General features: G+C 47.8%; 1 protein-coding gene across 1 annotated transcript in view; it reads right to left on the reverse strand.

Moving 5' to 3' along the window:
* The window catches only part of LOC147737550 (uncharacterized), a 173,145-nt gene that overhangs the window by 126,590 nt on the left and 34,029 nt on the right, over positions 1-12,526 (reverse strand). The gene's annotated exons all lie outside the window — the stretch shown is intronic.

Below are 12,526 nucleotides of genomic sequence, written 5' to 3' on the forward strand. Positions count from 1 at the left end.
CGCAATTGTTCGCGTCGGCGTCCAGCTTTTTGAGAAGGGGGGTGCCTTGGCAGAGTTTGAGGGCGGCCGGCATGGAGCCGCTAAATAGGGGGGAGTTCATGATTATGGTCCACACAGGAGAGATGGTGCGGTTGAGATTTTTTGCAAGTGCCGCAGGGGTGGGGTCAGAGATGTGTGATGCCGGCTTCATGCTGAGGTTGATGGACTGTGAGGTTGTTGGTTCAATAGGTAGCTCTAGCTGGGCAGTGGGGGAATGCCATGTGTCAATCAATTAATCCAATCAGGGGTTTGTAAAGCATGACTACTCACCCGTGAGGGTCTCAATGCACTGGTGGGGGGGGGGGGCTGGTTCTCCTGGGTGTGGCGTATCATTGAAAGAGCCAGGTCTTGGCAGCAAGAAAGAAGAAGGAACTTCCTCCAGTTCTGGTCTTGTCGATCCTGGAGACGGAGGCTTGGGCGCAATAGGCAGATGGGAGTTGTCTGGTGGGTACGAGGAATGCTAGGCGGTGGTCCAGGTAGGCTTTGTAGGCATGTGTGAGGAGCTTGAAGGTGATTCTCTTGTTGACTGGGAGCCAGCGGAGTTGTCGGAGGTGTTACGTGATGTGGCTGTGGCAGGGGATGTCAAGAACCAGCGTTTTGAACATACTGTAGTTTCTTGAATTGTTTCGAGGGGAATCCTGGCGTAAAGTGTGTTGCCGTAGTCGAATCTGCTGGTGATGAGTGCGTGGGTGACGGTCTTACTGGATTCTATGGGGATCCAACTGAATGTCCTTCGAAGCAGGCAGAGTGAGTAGAAGCAGGGTGAGCAAACTGAGTTGATTTGGCGGTTCATTGAGAGCAATGAGTTCAGTATGATGCCAAGGTTGAGTGCGTGGTCCGTAGGGGTGGGTGGAGGTCCTAGATCAGCTGGCCACCAGGAGTCATCCCAGTCTGAAGTGGTGGGACCCAGGTTGAGCGCTTCAGTCTTTTCCGAGTTGAGCTTGAGGCAGCTGTCTTTCATCCAGGTGGCGAGAGTCTTCATTCTGCTCTGGAAGTTGGATCTGGCGGTTGTGGGTCCGTTGGTGAGGATCAGCTGCGTGTCATCAGAGTAGGAGACAATGTTGAGTCTGTGGCTTCTGATGATGTCTGCAAGGAGGACCATGTATACGTTGAAGAGGGTGGGGCTCACGGAGGAACCCTGGGGCACTCTGCAGCTGATCTGTGTAGATTCTGAAACGAATAGGAGTAGTCTGACTTGCTGTATCCGGCCGGTGAGGAAGGAGAGGATCCAGTACAGTGCCTTCTCGCGTATGCTGGTGTTTTGGAGTCTCATGATTATGGTGCAGTGGGAGACTGTGTTGTAAGCGGCCAAGAGGACCAGTAGGATGACAGCTGCACTCTCGTCTCGGTCGAGGAGGATGAGAATGTCATCGGTGGTAGCGAGGAGTGCGGGCTCCGTGCTGTGGTTGCTTCGGATGCCGGATTGGGAGGAGTCCAGGACGTGGGATGTGTAGGGGAAGAATGATTCTGATAATCAAACTGTATCGTTCTGTTGTCTGGCAATAGAGGGGGCTGAAGGGGGGGGAGTTAGTGCAAGCAGGATTTAGAGTAGACTGATTATTGGGTGGAGGTGAGGGTGCATGGATTAGTTCTCTAGTAGAGGGTGAGGGGACTTGGCTCTCCAATGTGGGGGGTGGAGGTGGAACCTGATGGCATGGCGGCACAGAGCTAAGGGAAGTGGCGATCAAAGAGGGTTAGGTTTTGTTTAAAGGCATGGACTAGGATGTTCCAGTTTTTGTAGATGGTCATGGACATTTCTCGGTTGACATTCTGGGAAGGGGATACAGGGAGCTTAGTTCCATAAGGGACATTGGTAGTGCCAAGTATGCAACGTGCTGTTGGACATCTCTCTCCATTTGGCGGGTTTCATAGTATAGAAGATGAAGTCAGTTTTAAGGCCTCCGTGTGCAGGACTGTAGAAGATGTCAGTTATTAGTGTCTATTTAATTAATTTGTGCTTGACATTTTTTGCAGCAGTTTTGCAGAGGTTTCATGGGAACCTAATACGGTATGAGTTGGGGCCATACCTTTCCATGGTGGAGTTGCGGTGTAACATTGGTGTACAGTCCTATTGCACAGACGGCTATTTAGGGCCCTTCTCTGGGGAGGGGATCTACCAAGATAATTGCCTGTTGCAGCAGAGGGTCGTTCCATGGATTAGGTGGAATGCCTGTTGTCTTTACTGGGGAAAGGGGGGCAGAGTCAGAGATGCGTGGAGTGGGGAAGTCGTTCAGGATTTGGTGGGGGGTTACCCGTGCAGTAACTGGTGCCTAGATTGCCCAGTAGCACCTGTGTGCTCATTTTCTTGAGTTCATTAATGGTCGAGGTGTCAATGGCTAGTGGCTGAGGTAGGGTTTGTATCATATCCTATCCTATTATATCATATCAACAGGATTTGTAGAGTATGGCTTATCATCCCGGGCAGTATCCAGGCGGTAAGTATGAGCCGTTTAATCGAACAGCCAGGTGTCTTCAGTGACATAGAGGTTGTGTTGGGTGTCATCTGTGTATGAGAGGACTTTGAATCTGTGGCTGCGGACGATGTTGGCTGGCGGAGTCATGTAGAAGTTGAAGAAAGTGGGGCTGAGTGAGGAGTCCTGGGGGACGCCGCAGATGGCGTCCTTGGCTTTGGAGGTGTAGGGTGGTAGACAAATTCTTTGTGAGCGTCCTGTGAAAAAATGAGGTGATTAGCTTGAGTATGTTGCCACTGATGCTGATGTGGTGAAGTTTGTTGATCGGGATGTGGTGGGACACGGTGTCAGAGGCCGCAGAGAGGTCGAGAAGGATAAGGGCAGCGGATTCTCCACAGTCAATGATGGTTCTGATGCAGTCTGTTGAGGCTATGAGGGCCATTTCTGTGCTGTGGGTGGTAAAGAAGCCGGATTGGGAGGTGTCTAGTAGGTTGTTTCTCTCCAGGTTATCTGTGAGCTGGTGGTTTATGGCTTTTTCAAGGGCTTTCACAGGGAACGGGAGGAGTGAGATGAGGGGGGTAAATCTTGAGGTCGGTGGGGTCTGCGGTGAGTTTCTTTAGGAGGGGTCTCACTTCTGTGAGTTTCTATGTTTCTGGGAAGGTGGCGGTGTTGATGGCCGCTTTGAGGATGTAAGTGAGCGGAGGGCAGATGTCCTTCCATCCTAAGTTGAAGGTGTGGTGTGGGCAGGAGTCTGTCGGAGTGCCTGAGTGTAAGGAAGTCATGATGGTCGCGGTGGTCTCAGTGTTGAGGGGGGTCCAGTCTGTGAGGTGGTTGTGCGGGATGTCGCAGGAGTCGTGTGGAATGATCTCCATTCTTTGAGCGTTGAAATTGCTGTAGATGTCTGCTATCTAGTTGTGGAAGTGGTTCAACAGGGCATTGCAGAGGTCCTGTGTGGGGTTGTTTTTTTGATGGCTGCTGGGGCAGAGAGCTCTGTATATGATGTTGGATAGTTCCTTTGAGTGGCTGCTGCTGGTTTCGATGCGAGTGGCCTGGGTATCTTTTTTGGCTTCTATGAGGGAGCCGTGATATCTTCTGAGGGCGAACTTTAGTGCGGTGTGGTGTGTGGGGTCTCTGCTGGAGTGCCCTCGTCGCTCTATTCATTTGCATTCTCAGATGGCGCATTTGTTGGACCTCTTGGTGTTGGGTGGTTTGATGGGGGAGATGCTGTCTGCGCTTGTTTATAGGCCAGTTTGCCGGGGAGGACAAAGCAGTTCTAGCGTTAATAACATGGGTACGACATCAGGGTAAACCTGTACAGCATACATTGGACAGGCAGGGACACTACTGCTGATATGAAGTATAGTAGGTAAAGATCACAACGTGGCCAAAAGACAACATCAACATGAAATCACAGTGTATGCACACAAGACGATATTGGTGGGCAAAGTCAGCTTGTAAGCATATGGAAGAGTATATGCACAGAAACACAATAAATGCTTAGGGTAATGATGCAGTCGTAAAATACCAGGGTCTAACATTGATAAGTTCAAGCACCGAACCAATAATGGCATAAGGCGGACAAGAGACTAGTTCATACATAAGCATGTGCCATCATCAAAACAGTGTTGTAGTGTAGTACAACTTGTAGGCCTAAGAAACAGTACATGTCCAGAAACACTGTGAAACACATAGGATAATGATACAGTCGCACAATGCAAGCAGTAGATGTGGACAGGTTCAAGCACCGAACCAATAATGTTGTAAGGTAGACAAAACCAGGATTAGATGGAAGTATGATTAAACATCAGGCCAGTATTGGCGTATGGTAAACAGAATATCTTGGCAGTGTGAGTGACAGTATGTGCATGAAAGTATAGTAAGCGCGCCCGGTAGCAGTGTAGGTCCACAGTACCAAGTTTTGACCTAGCTGGGTTCCGGCATCGAAATCTACGTTTTTGTCATAGGTGCTTTCAGCTGAAGATAAGCCACAAACAGGAGCTGGTGATTGATAGAAAACCTCTTGAGAGCGCTGCCCAATGTCATTCAGATGCATAGGGAGCCCAAACAGAAAACAGAGCCTGGTATTTGGTGGAGATCCTACCGAAGGAGACCAAAGAGCATTTCAATTGAAGAGGTAACGCAAAGAGTAGGCCGAGGCTGGAGACAGGTGGAAAACACACTGATGAAGTAGCCGAATCTAGATGCCTGTTGCGTGAGGTAGCCCAAGCCTTCCTACTATGAAGAAGCTCAAAAACAAAAGGGAGAAATCTGACATAAAACCGTATTTTAGGGCCACAGTGCAGGGGGAGAAGGGCAGCTCCAGCAGCTCCACCCTGTGCCCCAAGTTCTGGTGGAGTCAAGTCAAGTCAAGTCAAATAATTTATATAGCGCGCTACATACCCAGAGGGTCTCAAGGCGCTTGAGGGTGGGAGGGGAAATTACATGTCGAATATCCAGGTTTTAAGTTGCTTTCTGAATGCTAGGTGGTTCTGAGTGAGGCGAAGGTGAATGGGAAGTGAGTTCCAGGTTTTAGCCGCCAGGTAGGAGAAGGATCTTCCTCCCATGGTGGTTTTGTTGATGCGAGGGACAGCGGCAAGGGCTAGGTTGGAAGAGCGTAGCTGGCGGGGGGGGTGTAGAAGGAAAGTCGTGTGTTGAGGCATTCGGGTCCAAGTTCGTAAAGTGCTTTGTGTGCGTGGGTTAGGAGGCGGAATGTATGTATGTATGTATGTATGTAAATGTATAGGCATTTATATAGCGCACTACTTACCCGTAGGGTCCCAAGGCGCTCCGACCGCTGCGAAACCCTTCCTGGCTTCCCTGAGAGATGGTCCCTTAATGGGTATCTCCAGGGTGAGACCAGGCATCCCCGGCGGTCTGGTGGGGCCGTTAGTGAAGATGAGGCAAGCTAATGCCCAGAGTTGCAGAGTGTGATCGCTGATCAGAGTGGGCACCGAGGCGAGAGAATTATCGAGTCCGCTGACCCTGGTCCAGAAACCTGCCGCGCCGGGAATCGAACCCTGGTCCCGGGCCGTCCTCTGTGTTATCCTCTTATTGACGGGAAGCCAGTGGAGGTTTTTCAGGTGGCCAGAAATGTGGTCTTTACGCGGGATGTCTAGTATGAGTCTGGCTGATGCGTTCTGGATGCGTTGGAGTTTTTTTCTGAAGTTTGGCGGTGGTACCGGCGTATAGGGTGTTTCCGTAGTCCAGGCGGCTTGTAACCAGAGCATGGGTGACCGTTTTTCTAGTTTCGGTGGGGATCCAGCAAAATGTTTTTTTGAGCATGCGGAGAATGTTAAAGCAGGATGTTGAAACGGCGTTGACTTGTCTGGTCATCGAGAGTGAGGAGTCCAGGATGACACCCAGGTTCCGTGCGTGGTCCGTCGGGATGGGTGCTTTTCCTAGGGCCTCTGGCCACCAAGAGTCGTCCCAGGCGGAGGGAGAGGTACCTAGGATAAGGACTTCTGTTTTGTCTGAATTCAGTTTCAGACGGCTGTGCTTCATCCACTCGGCGACTTCTTTCATTCCTTCATGTAGGTTGGTTTTGGCGGTGAGAGGGTCTTTGGTGAGTGAGAGGATCAGTTGAGTGGCATCGGCGTAGGAGATGATGTTGAGGTTGTGTTGGCGTGCGATGGTCGCGAGGGGGCTTATATATACGTTGAAGAGGGTGGGGCTGAGTGAAGATCCTTGTGGCACGCCGCAAATGACTTCAGTGGCCTCTGACTTGAACGGTGGGAGGCGGACTCTCTGAGTTCTTCCGGTAAGGAACGAGGTGATCCAGTCGAGTGATTTTCCTTGGATTCCGATGTTTCTGATGCGTTGTAACAGGGTGCTATGACAGACTGTGTCGAAGGTAGCGGAGAGGTAGAGGAGGATGAGGGCGACTGTGTCTCCATTGTCCAGTAGAGTTCGAATGTCGTCTGTTGCTGCGATGAGTGCGGTCTCAGTGCTGTGTTTGGCTCGGAAGCCGGACTGTGAAGAGTCGAGGGATCTGTTCGTTTCAAGGAAGGCGGCGAGCTGGTTGTTGACAATCCTTAGGCTGAGGCAGGTATTACAGGCTTGAGAGGCCAGCTGTGTTAGCAGCTGACCTGACCTGACCTGACCTGACTCAGAGGAAATAGCAAACCAAGAGGTGGTTCACTGTAGTGCTCGGACCATTACGCTCACCCTTCCACCCCAGAGTTGGGAGGGTCTGGAATCACACCCTCCTCCCGCCAAGCTTTCCATAACCTTCACGCTCCCTTTTATCAGATATCCACCAAGGGCTCCCGGGCTGCAGGGGGTGCAGAGAGAAGCAGCCCACTCAGCTTAACCTTTACGATGCAGTGGTGGCGGATGGCTACCCAGCAGATGGCTTCACAGGATCGCCGCAGTCGAGGCAAGATCACTCAGGAGGTGGCCCGCACAAGATTGCTGCAGTCGAAGCAAGGGCACATGTTCGCCCGACCCGGCCAGCAGCACACAGTGCAGCAGCGTCCAGAGGGCCGGGAGCCGCACACTTCCCCGGAGCCCCACACCACGGGACTCCCCATCGGCATGAGGCATGCCCAGAAGCAGACCGCGCTGAGGTGCGCAATGCAGCACAAGATGTGGATGTGGAGATGTGGAGAAGTGTGGCTCAGGGGTTAGAGGCGGCAGACCCAGAAGCCGAGATCGGTCCTGGACCAGGGTTCAAATCCCCGCCTCGGCGGGTCTTGGGCTCAAAAATTCCACGGACTCGATAATTCTCGCTCCGGTGCCTACTCGACTCACAGGTTCACACTCTGCGACTCTGGGCAATAGCTTGCTTATTCTCCACAATGACCCCTTGCGGCGGGATGCCTGGCTTTCACCTTGTGGATACCCTGCCGGGGTTATCTTACAGGGGAATACCAAGACGGGTTCCCTAAGCAAGCGCTTAGATACCGGGTCGGTGATTTGCGATATATAAATACATGTACATTTACATTACATTTACATTTACATGTGGCGCCGATGTCCCCACTGAACCACCTAGGTGCTACCCAGTGCGAGGCAGGGGTTGCTCGTGAGGGAAACAACACTTACAACGCAACTTTTACAATGCACTACCTTTACAACGAAACTTTTACAACGCAACATCCATTACAACGCAACCATTACAACGCATGTCACAACAACGCATGCCACTACAACGCATGTCATTACAACGCAGTCATTACAACGCATACCATTACATAGAATACCTACACTATCCAACACTTACCCTACTGTTGCACCCCCTGGAGTTGGAATAGTAATTTTTACCCCTACACTATCCAACACTTACCCTACTGCTGCATCCCCTGGAGTTAGAATAGTATTTTTTTTACCCCTACACTATCCAATACTTACCATACATGCAATGTAATGGTATGCGTTGTAATGGTATGCGTTGTAAATGTAGTATGCGTTGTAGTGGAATGCGTTGTAAAGGTAGTTTCAAATAATTCGTTGTAATGGCATGCGTTGTAATGGAATGCGTTGTAATGGATGTTGCGGTGTAAAAAAGGCGTTGTAAAGGTATGCGTTGTAAAAGTATGCGTTGTAACGGCATACATCCTGCTGGTGAGGTAGGCTGAGCAGGTGGAGTGGGTTGCATGTCCTGGTAAGCTTTGCAGCTTCTTTTTCGGTCCTCGATCCGGCTGGGGGCGCTAGATTCCGATGGCGTTGGCCCCTATGTTTATCCCCCGTTCTCTTGAGTGGGGGGGCGATGGCTGGGCTTTCGACAGGATTTGCGCCAATGGCGATCCCTAGCCCTGGGAGCATCTAGACGGAGCTCCCTACCAGTTGGCCACCTTGGAGCAAAAAAAAACATGTCGACCCATACCAATAATGAGAGAGTTCGTTGGTTTCTCACAACGCATCCACCACTACTTTTAATCCTTGTCTACGGTTGCCATTATTAAAGTAGACCACACTGTTGAGTAATTCAAAAGAAAATTTTAATTCACCTCTTTTTCTCATTTGAGATAATCAAACCACCCCCTCCCCCCCTAAAAAAAACCACTCCAATGTAAAAAGCCGACAAAGGCACACTCTTGATGCGCTAGATATCCCGAATGATGACGCAAGCCACCAACCAGGCTGATGGGTAAGGTGTCTTTTAAAAAAAAAACAACACATGCTCTTTCACACCCAGATTGAGGAGCATCTCAAAAGAATTAATAAGGAACTTGGTAGATGTTGCCTACTAACCTATTGGCTTTAGGTTAGTTTGTGCGCTTGCAGAGATTGCATTGCATTCCAACAGTTGTAAAAGGCAATTCAACGTAATGCTGGACTGAGGAGCAGATAATGGCTAATTAAGGCCCCAAATAATAGGTGCATGCCAGCAATACATATATTAAAAGGCATGGATGCAGAGGATGCTGTTGTTATCATCCTGAACATGGAGCCTTTTGTTTCCATGGCAGTCATGAGCTTCACTGTCAGACAGAAGGTTATCAGGCGGTTTAGTCTCCCTTTCTGATACCTTGACTTATTCTAAGTATGTGGTTCAGTCCAGAAGAAATCCAGTTATCATAATCTGTTAAATGCCCTGAGCAGCTCACTGGATCCATTACTTGGTTCACCCATCTTAAATGTCATCCTAATATTACTCTTCTCCTCTCCACGTCAGCGAAGTGTCTCCGCAGCGCACCTGATCTCCGTGAGTGGCAACAGGCTCATCCTTCTCAAGAGTCAACACATACAACCTTTTACTAAGGATCTTGAGTTATACTCATGGTGCACGGGGCCAGGCTCTTAAGAGACCAGCCCCAAACGATCACCTTCAACAGAGGTGCAGTCAATCACAAAGTCTGTAAGAGATGACGGGCCTCTTCGGACGTCATCAATTCCCTGGGATTTGAACATTTGTATGTGATAGTTCATTACGTGAAGTACTGCAGTATGAGCAGAGTTGCAATGTCGCTTTCAGGAGATAAAAATTAACAATCCATTTGACTCCATATCTCGTTCTAGATTACGACTACCTATTAAGTCATTAGCAGCTATCTTGGAATTAAAATAACCCCTAGTTGAACAACATCTAAAAGACTCCATTGCGTGCACGTCTTTGTTTTAGTGACCGATGACCCGTCTCCCTCATACACTAGAGTCTGCTGAGTGAAGGTTTATTTATAAGTGCTCCTTCAGGTACAGTCTGAGCGAGAGGCTACAGGCCTCGTGCTCCTTCTCTCAGCTCTGCAGGGCCTGTGAGATAGACCTTTCTCTTCAGTGGGCCAAGAAGGATCTGGTAGGACCTTCACCTTAGCACGCATCCACTCTGCAGGTGACACGCATCTCTCACCTGTGCCGGGACTGCCGCCTTGCTCCTTCACAGATGTAACTTGCGTATCCTCCATGAACTCTTTTCCCATGAATAACACTTCAGAATCAGCAGTCACGTGACCTGTCAAAGTAAGACAACAGCCGCGCTTTACACTTGTGTGTGTAAGATCACATGGAATAATTTGAGGCTCTAAATCCTTTAACTCATCTGCACAAAATACTTTATCATTATTCTTATTTTAAATTGATTATATTACACAGATATGTGTCCACTAGATAAGTTAATGATGTTTTCCCAATAAATACTTTGTATGGGAAAACAAACATATGGGTTGGTTTCGCCTTTAGCCGTTTTGCTGCTAAGAATATTCTCCCTTGTGGTAAGTCCTTTCATTTATGTTTCTGGAACTTCACACTTAAGCCTTCCAAACATTCCCCCCTGCAATAAGGGACATCAACAAAAGGTTTGAAGTGCAAGATGACTAACTTCCCAGATTTCAGGTACAGCCAAAGTTATAAAAAATAATACCACAGTATGTTAACTTCTCCAGGGGATGGTCCATTTTCCCTTTTTATGTGCTTTCCACCTACTTGCAATTTACAGTGGAGAAAGATCTGAAGGCCATGGGTGAACCCGGAAAGCTATACATTTCTGAAAACTAGACATTATAAATTCAGCAACAGGTATTTTTTTTAATTAAAATAAAAAATAATGGAAAAAATAGAAATAGCTCACGTTTCCACCTGTAATTGTATACCTCAATTGCAAATTTACAAAAGCAATACATGGTTACGTCTGTTAGACCCTTCTCATTGTAGGTTTATGTAACGTTTGTTGGTTGTCCCTTTGTCTCCACCCTGTTTTTCTGTGAACCTTAGACAGACTTCCTTTCGTCTCTATGGTTGTCTCTTCCCTTATCCTCACTCTCTCTCTTCCCCTACCCCCCACTACTTTCTCTTGCCTTTCTATCCTCCCCTAATTGTATTGCTGATTGTTTGATTTAATGTTTACTTGTTGGTCTTCTTCTAGTATATTGTTGAACCACATTGTTGCACTTCCTGTCGTCTCTCCTATCGTCTCCTACCACATCCTCCCTCTATTTATGTCTCTCCCTCCCTCCTCTCTCAATGTTTTGAGACTGGACTATTTTGCCTGATGCCCGATGGAGCTACTTGGTTTAGCTATAGGGGAGATGGGCCTTGGATTACCTCGCTCTAAGAACTGTGTAACCTATGTAACCTGTAACTATGATCTGATGCTCATGTAAAGCGCTGTGATACCTCCGGGTCTAGCCAGCGCTATATACAACTTTTTAAATTAATAAATAAAAAATAAAAAATAAATAAAAAATAATTATATTTCACTGTGTACCCACCATGCTTCAATTCATACTGGGAAATTAATGGATGAAAAATGAGTGACCTCTCTGCATTTTTTAAATGTGTCCTAGATACTAATTCTAGGGATGGTGGTTACTCGGAGAGGCCTGAGCTTAGGTTACCCACACCATCATGTGATTCAGAGGGTAATTTGCAAAACGTGATCTTTCTTGCACACTCACTCACATTTGGAAGCCAATAATGGAGAGACATTGAATTCATAATAACAATTGTTGCACTGTTCTGTGTGCCACACTTCTCCTGATAAACAAGGTACCTCACTTGAGAGGCATGGCTTGCGAACACGAATGATACACAAATGTCCCCAAAAAAAAAAGCGGAGACATCAACATTTTTGGTGATGAAGGTAGATGTGTTATTTGGGCCCAGTCTCGGCCACCACCAAGGAAAATGTAAAGATTCATGCGTCCAATGTGAGTTAAATAGTAGATTATTAAAGAGGCAAAGCATTGTAGAGTGTTGTCAGTGCCTCATACAGAAGATCCCTTTAACCGCTCCGCAATCCAGATCCACTACCCTTCCAAATACCAACAAGGGGCACGTGCCACTTACAAACACAACACATCTTCCTCCTTTAAAACCTGGCAAAATTTACCAAAATAAATAAATAAACCAATAAGTTATAACCCTAAAACAATAAATACAAAATACACATAACAATTATAAATATAATGTGTTCCTTGAGCAGGGAGCAGAATGCAATATAATGCCAGCAACTGCATGGCAGTCCTCTCCGTTAAATCATATCTAAATCCTTACCTTGTTCTGGTTGCATACTGTCTCTTACCCACTTATTAGTGTGGGAAGATTGTGCAGGAACCGTATCAGGGTTCTCCATTCCGTTGCATGCAGGAGTGTCCCCTTGTTCACCCATCTCCACAACATCCTCATCACTCCCCTCCCTACAACAACGCTCACGATTTACACTGTTGTCATCGCACTCAAGACCTACATTTTGCCCTCATCATTCCACAGCCAACCATTCCTTATTTCCACATCACCTTCTCTTCCTTTCACACAAGAGTTTTGTTACATTTGGATAATCTACTGCAATGCAAAGTCTTAACCATCACTCAATGGAGCAGAAATAGAAACAAATGCGATCACCTGAAGGAGACTGTCTTATTTTTCTTTGACCTTTCTAAACTTTCACACCCATTTCAACTTGCACCCAATCACCTGACTCCAACACCACATTCTTAACACCATGTTCCTGATCAAAGTACTCTTTAAGCACCTCTTAGTCTCTCCTCAGGCTACTCATGATCACAGAGGAAGACCACTCTTCATGCCGATCTCAAGACAACCAAGGAGCATTGTCCTCCATAAATGGTTCTCGACTCGTTGACACTCGACACAGGCTGCACTCTATCAGGGGTAATTCTGTAAAACCAAATCAACTTGTC

This window comes from Lissotriton vulgaris, chromosome 1_1, assembly GCF_964263255.1.
Source record: "Lissotriton vulgaris chromosome 1_1, aLisVul1.2, whole genome shotgun sequence".
Taxonomy (NCBI): Eukaryota; Metazoa; Chordata; class Amphibia; order Caudata; family Salamandridae; genus Lissotriton; species Lissotriton vulgaris.